General features: G+C 34.8%; 1 long non-coding RNA gene across 1 annotated transcript; it reads right to left on the bottom strand.

The window, feature by feature from the left end:
• Positions 1-4,136: 4,136 nt before the first annotated feature.
• Positions 4,137-6,362, bottom strand: LOC123690714. The gene is made up of 3 exons (XR_006751315.1): positions 5,925-6,362; positions 4,603-4,901; positions 4,137-4,187 (listed from the first exon to the last, which is right to left on the bottom strand). It is a non-coding gene; the product is annotated as an uncharacterized LOC123690714 (long non-coding RNA).
• Positions 6,363-7,737: the final 1,375 nt, after the last annotated feature.

Below are 7,737 nucleotides of genomic sequence, written 5' to 3'. Positions count from 1 at the left end.
TCGGTGTGTCTTATGTTAATTAATTTTGTTTTATCATTAATTTTAGTACCACACTTTTATAGTTGTAATTATGTTCATTAATAAAAAGGGTTGACCCGACTTGTTTGTTAACTTATAAGGTTTTTGTCCATTTGGTATTAATTGTTAAAGTTTTTTCATTTATTAACTACTTCCATCTTTAAACTAAAAATGGCCGTAAATTTTACTTTCAAAACATTCTATACGGTGTTATATATAAGTAACTTAAGTGCCTGATAGCACACGTGATTTTGTTTCCCTAATTTCATGCCTCGTTGGACAACAACTATTTCAAAAGAAAATGACTTTGTACAAAGTGAAATGGGAAAATAATGTTCACGTAAAAGTCTTATGCACTGAAATGTTATTTATCATTCCTATAGCTACTTATTTACAAAGGTTGCATCGACTATTTGTGAATAATTTAACGTTTCCTAAGTCTTAATAAGAAGATAGTAATAAAAGTGTCATATCGGGTTTTATTCATCGAATATCGTAAATATTTACATATACTTGAAGTGATAGTCGATAGTATATATCAAACCTTTAACTTTGTTTCCTACCCCTTGAATTTTCTCGTTATGTGTGGTGGAAGGACGGTCTGTCATTCTTCTGCCAAAAGGGAGGATTCTCGACCAATCTACTAACAAGCCGGCCAAAAGGTTCCAGTGGCCGAGGTTCCGATTTGATATACAGCAGCTGTCAGAAACAATTTGATACCGCGATTGCGCGACGACGTCGTAGAATTTATGGTATCCACAGATTACAAGAAATTTTTTAAAACAACTATGTATATACAAAATTTCTACATTCCATGGTTGAAACCATAATAAAAGGTGCTGAGTTCATTAACTCATTCATTATTTAAGGCTTTGTTGAGCACTGTTTTAGTGGCTTCAGCGTGTAACTCCGGTCGCTTACTGTTACACCCTTAGCATGTAAGAGATATGGCTAACCTATTGATTATCGAATATGCTAAGTAATCAACAGGAAATCATATAAGCAATCGACTGACCCTGCTCCTGCTTGGTATAAGCGGGAGCAGGGTCAGTCGATTGTCAATGCCCAATAAGGTTTTACACACACACCTCTGTTTCTTTAATACTTAACACTCGCTGTTACGATGAAGAAACACATTGAAATAAAACCGTCATGCCATGCCTTAGGCCACAGAAAGCTATTCACCTACTTGCTTAATATGAAAAACAAATTTTCTATTAAGCAAGTAGGTGTTTAGTAAAAGTAAAATACTTTTTACTTTTTGTTTGTTTGTTCCCTTTTCTAAATCTTTTTCTAGTAAAATGTATCATATATTCCATCTTTGGCTATATTTTCAGTGTATGTATTTGTTTGTAATTAAATATATATAGGATTACTAAATAAATAAATAAATAAATGATCACGAAGCATTTGAACTCTGAAGACCCATCGTGTTTTTATTAGTTTTAATTTATTTTGACCCAACATATATTATCAATCAGTAAAATAGTCGCTTTCAATTATTGTTTGTAGAGAAAACTGAAAGCTACATTGTGGTTAGGAACGAAGGCTTATTGTGTTCTAGTAATTCTAATAGTAAACTCAAATGAACTAGACCCATATTTTAATTCAACTTATCGCGCAACCAGAGAAATTGACGTAGTGTACAAGTAACAGGCGGTGGATTTTCTATTGGATTCCATTGGATCCAAAGGAATATAATCTCGAGGTTCATAAAATATATATTTACATACTGAACATTATCAATTTGTTACAAAAAAACTTTTTTTTTAAGTTTTTTTGTAACAAATCGTAATGACGCAATAATTATACTTATCTTACATATAGACATAATACACAATAGTCCGAGTTTTATATCCGACCGATTTCTACGGGTCGTATGTATAGCGCGTGTATTGTTTTCTAGGAAACAACGTGCGGCTCAAAGCAATTATCTAAGAACCGTAGTGGAAATATTATATGAAAAGTCAACACCCGCTCACACCTCTAACACACAACATATTTCTAGTAGATTTAAGCCGGTACGCAAGTTCATAATTAGCTATTTCCCATTTCGCCCGAGGCCCGGCGGCTTTACTGCGCGCTTTAATTAACTGCACTGTATAATACTGGGGCGATACAACGAGCACATGTCTACGTTGTAAATATCTGAAATCTGAGGCTTTGAGGAGTTTTACCACAAACTATAGAAATTCTGTTTAGTACTCATTAATACGTTTTCAACAAACTGTAAATTCCTTGTCAGTTTGCATAAACACTACTATAGAAACGTATAATATTTATCAGTTAAAAATATTTGTGTATTTCAAAGGTACACGACAATCAGGTCTAATAAAGTTTTCATGTATCTTAGTATTAAATTTTCCTGTTTTCAGACAAAGCTTAAATAACAATTCGCTATATTAATAATAACAAAAAAAAATGTTCTCTGACACTATATAATCTGTGTAATTGGTTTCTAGTTATAAGTTTCTTTTTCTATCTATTTCAAAGATGATGCCAATTTATTAAATATGCTATATTTTAAATATACATAGATATAACAAACTTAGTAATTAAAAGTTAGTTCATATTTTTTACTGAAAGTACAAAGAGAATTTCTGGAAGTTAATTAGCATTATATTACCCTTGAGTCCCAGTAGAGAATTTTAATGCGTATTTTTATATTAGCGTTATATTCAGAATTAGTGACCATTAATTTAGACGTAGCCTTTGTTTAAGCGGCTTTCTGTCAACACGAACACCTTGGTAACATAAATAACAGTCGTAAAGCACAATTGATAAGCTGAACGCAAACCTAAAATAATACTAGACACTCAACAAAATTATATTATGCGGTAGCGACCTTGGTAATACAACTCATGTTAATATTATGGGCAATTCTAACGGAAAACCCATATTAAAAATAAACGATATTTTTACTTGTTAATTTATAATATGTGTAGTAAAAACAGATAGTTAAGTATTTAATTACTCAATATGTCATATGGATTATGGTCTAATGGTTGGAGCTCCTAACAAACATTTCGTAAAACAAAAAACTTGGTGATTTAAAAATATGGCGTATTGCCAGTTCTTTCTTTTCGTCCGTTCTACGCCCTTGATTTGAGAACTGGCACTTAATATGTATCTCTTTATGGACATTCATAAGTGTAAATAGTTTTACCTAAATGTATAAATGAATTTGAATTATCTGGTAATATACAAAACCCTATATACCCCACTAATGAAGAAACGGTTATTTCATTCTATAAGCCAAGCCAGGAGTTATACCAATGATTTCTTCATTATATCTTAAGTAACACCAGTAATTATAAAAAGGTTTTATAGCTTGTTTTACTTTTTACCGCTATATAATATGCTACTAAGTTTAATTGATGTTTGGTATATATATGATACTGATAATGATGAGAAAATTATATCGGTTGATAATCTAGTAAACCAAAGACTTTATGGTCGAATAAAGTTTAATAATTATGTTCTAAAAAGGTGTGTGATATATAAAGCTCCATTGTATAGCACTTTAAATATGCTAACAAGTTACTGAAGTTGAAAATTCTAATTTTGTACGTTACTTGTGACATGAGCGGAAACAACATCTCCCCTCCCTACTGTCAACTGCAAGCTTTCGTGTGAGCTTTCTGACTGGTCACGCGGGTAGTTTTCAAGGAAACGGTTAACTGGAGTTTCAGGAAATTTTTAATTATATACTGGCTTCAGCGTAATATTGTACCTATGTAGTGTTTTCATAAAATATATAACAATATCCAAACTTTACAAACAAAAAGTAAATGAACTCTTACCTAGCAGTATAAAATATAGTTAGAAATTAACAAATAAAATTACTAAAAATAACTAAATTAAATTACACGAAATTAACCACAAATTTAACAACAATAGTAACGTCCTATATCTAGTGCGAGCGTCGAAGAAGTGCGCCCGACCATACAGCGCACCGTGCTTATATAGCCTGAAAACCAGTTTAGTCCAGTATACCCCACTGCTACACGTCACTTGACTTTTTACAGCTTATTCGGCCTCTCCTGACGACGGTGCGTCCTCGCCCGTGTGATGATAGGCAGGTTGGCATGTTGAAACTTGACCTGCTGATGACTCTTGTATCACGTGCGGTGGTTGTGGTGAAGGACTATCGTCATCATCAGCGCCACCTAAAAATAACATCATTTTTGTTATTATAACGTTAAATTAACATAACTTCATCGAAAGTAAGAGCGCATCCATTACTCTCGACACAACATTAGTTCATTTTTTTTTTTACATAGCAAGAGCGTCTCCATTGCTTTCAACAGTAAGAGCGACTCCATTACTGTACATCACACTAAGCAAGAGCGACTCCATTGCTTTAACAGTAAGAGCGACTCCATTACTGTACAGCACACTAAGCAAGAGCGACTCCATTGCTTTTGATAGTAAGAGCGACTCCATTACTATCACACAAGACTCCCGCAGGTCTTTACCAAAATAGGTACTACCTATATGATAAGCAGTTCTAATAAAATGACAGTTTTCACAAACATTTATCAACATACATAAGTTTTGAAAAGGCAAGTAAAAATTACTTACTCTCAAAGAATGCGGCACACACATCAGGGGTCCATTCCTCGCGCCAGGGCAACATGTATTCCGCGGCAGCTTTACCATAAGAACCAGCGACTAATTTTAGTTCATATCTGTCCTGCGAAAACGTCGCTAAAACCACATATGGTCCGCGCATACAGGAGTCTAGCTTACCAACAGCTTGGCACAAATGCAAAATCGCCACCATTGAAATGCACACCCTTGCGAGTCAACCTCGCAATGCACGATGTCTTCATATCTTGACCATTGCTAATGACTCGGCATAGATACTCGATCTCCGTAGTCTGAAAGTTACATTTTTTTTAATTAATGAAAAAGCCTGCCTGAACCCTTACCCTTACCCCCATCTCTGACACATCATGTAATTTACCTAAACCCTCTTCTATTGTTTTACTAGGTAATAATACGTCATATACACAATTACAACACACAAGGGCTCTGCCTGAATCTATGTAAAATCGTAACGTATTTGATATAATTCGTTGATATACAACCTGTGCAGTGCCTAATTCTTATGGCATCTTTATGTACTCATAGTGACCCTCAGGTGTTACGAATCTCGGGAGTGGTGTCGATTTTTTTTATTTAATTTTATCTGGTTGTTAACATGTAAAGTTAACATTTAGCCTACCGCTCGACTCGGAACGCTGTCGAACAAAACAGTCCTCCGTTTTATGTCCTACCTTCTTACAAAATGTGCAAATAATTTTGATATTAGAAAACTGCCTTTTATCTAGCTTGAATTGTTTGTAGATTGAGTCTCTGGTGCGGTTTCATACTTAGTTTTTTTTAGGACACAAAATTTGTATATGACCAATTTCCCTACATGAAACATGAACAGTTAATATTAGACTGAAAATTATCTCGTTTTCAGAAATTATCTCGCAAATTTGGCCTTTTAACGTGATTTTGTATTATAGAGCGCGGTTCTAGAGGCTTGGTATATAATGAGAGGAATTTAACTAAGCCTTCCGATGATAAATTAGCACAAGTCGCGGCGGCGCGAACTTGTGGGTCCTTAATACCCTGAATAACTACTGCGACAATTAACTTTTCACTCATTCCTCGTACAACACGCAATACATGAGATAACTATCAGAGTCTGTTGTCTCTCAACTATGATCATTACTAAGCCACTCATTTAGCCACACTTTAGCATCCCCTTTCAAACAATATCCAATCAGAGATAAGCACTCACGGTCATCCCAATAATTAGACAACCGCGCAGAGTCTTCCTGCTCACACCATATATCGAAATATTTGAAAGACGGATCAAAATTAGAAATATAAATGGAGTTAGATCTTACCAGAATTGTGCTCAACGCACTTACTAGTTTGTCGGTCACCTGATTAAGTACCAGATCAGTGCTTGACTCGCATGCGCTGCTTGAACTTGGCACCGGAGCGTTCTCAGTACCATTGTGCGAACCGTCAGTACCAGGTGGTAACGAGTGTCACTTAAGGAAGAAAGCAGCAAATCCGATGGTGTTGCGCATGTCGGTGCAAAGGGCCGATCCCCTCGCGGTGGTGTTGCTGAGCACTGTTGTGGTGACACCACTGGTGGACATAGCTCAGTCGCTTGCGTCGGTTGACGGTTTAATATCGACTGTAACGTTTCTTCAAGCCCAGAGACGGGCACACCGTCATTTTTTTACGTGTTCACCGCCTACCCTCCATTATTTTTATTAAACGTATAACACTCGCGTTTCAAACTGACTAAAATAAAACCACGTGGGCGTTAATTTAAACTAAAGAGAAATGAGAACGAATCCCACTACTGAAGTTAGAAATTAACAAATAAAATTACTAAAAATAACCAAATTAAATTACACGAAATTAACCACAAATTTAACAACAATAGTAACGTCCTATATCTAGTGCGAGCGTCGAAGAAGTGCGCCCGACCATACAGCGCGCCGTGCTTATATAGCCTGAAAACCAGTTTAGTCCAGTATACCCCACTGCTACACGTCACTTGACTTTTTACAGCTTATTATATATATTTTACCAGCTTTTTTAATATGGAACATATGAAAATATATAAATACCAAACATTACATAAATTTCTCAAAGCCGTTGTCAATTGTTCATTAAACTTAACGCTTAATTAGCAGTAAAGATTAAAATAAACATAAAAAATATTTCAATATAAATTGCCTTAAATAAAATAAATAAACAAAAACTTTAATACACGACAAAATGATTAGATTTCTATTTAATAATAATAGTATAACATTCACTCCAACGGTGTAATTTCTGGTGACGTCTTGAGTGGTGAGTCTCTTCCATTACAAATTTCGTACAAACTTTGAACAAACACGCTAGCTACACGTCAAACTGTCTTGGCTGTGAGATTCGGGTTTTAAATTAGCGTAGACTTGTTGGGAAATAAAAAGGAAACTCCCCTAACAGGTTCAGTCACGCAATAATAAGACTTATAATCATTTGATTTCCGTAGACGTTAAAACACGCACACTGAGAACTGTTTTAATTCAAACTTAGTTAGTAATATAAATTATAAGAGTCTAGTTATTGCTTATTTCAGATACAATATCAAACAAAAATTAAAATAAAACCAACAAAAAATATATTATAACATTATGAACAAATAAAAAATATAAGTGTAGTTAATTCTAATAAACCTAATAACTAACCTTGAAATGTAATAATTAAAATATATTATTAAAAGAAGTCTCTTTAGGCAAGGTTCCGAAGATACTGGCAGCGTGCCCCTTTTGAATAGCTAGATTAATTCTTTGTCCGAGGTAGCTGCCAGCTCTTCTGTCTCCTGTCATATCGACTAACCTTTTTGATATTTCCCTAAAAAGCCTTATAGTGCTAGGACCCCATGGACCAAGGGTTTCGACACCGAATGGGACAAATTCATATTCCTAAGCCTAAACTCCTGAATTTGCTGGCTTTTTCAGCTTTTCAGCCGATTTATATGCATGACTTTGATGTATTCGCCATCTGTCGTTACCTGGTCTGTAGTATTCGTCGCATGGTGAGCACTGTGGAATTTTCAGTGGTAAAAACCCAAACGTCAAAGATCTTGTTTCAAAAATGTTATAGCTGTATACTCTAGGTAGTTAGACCGGGCTCTCTAAATAACGATGATTA

The sequence above is a fragment of the Pieris rapae genome, chromosome 3 (genome assembly GCF_905147795.1).
Source record: "Pieris rapae chromosome 3, ilPieRapa1.1, whole genome shotgun sequence".
NCBI lineage: Eukaryota > Metazoa > Arthropoda > Insecta > Lepidoptera > Pieridae > Pieris > Pieris rapae.
This window is presented reverse-complemented; position numbering and strand designations above follow the sequence as displayed.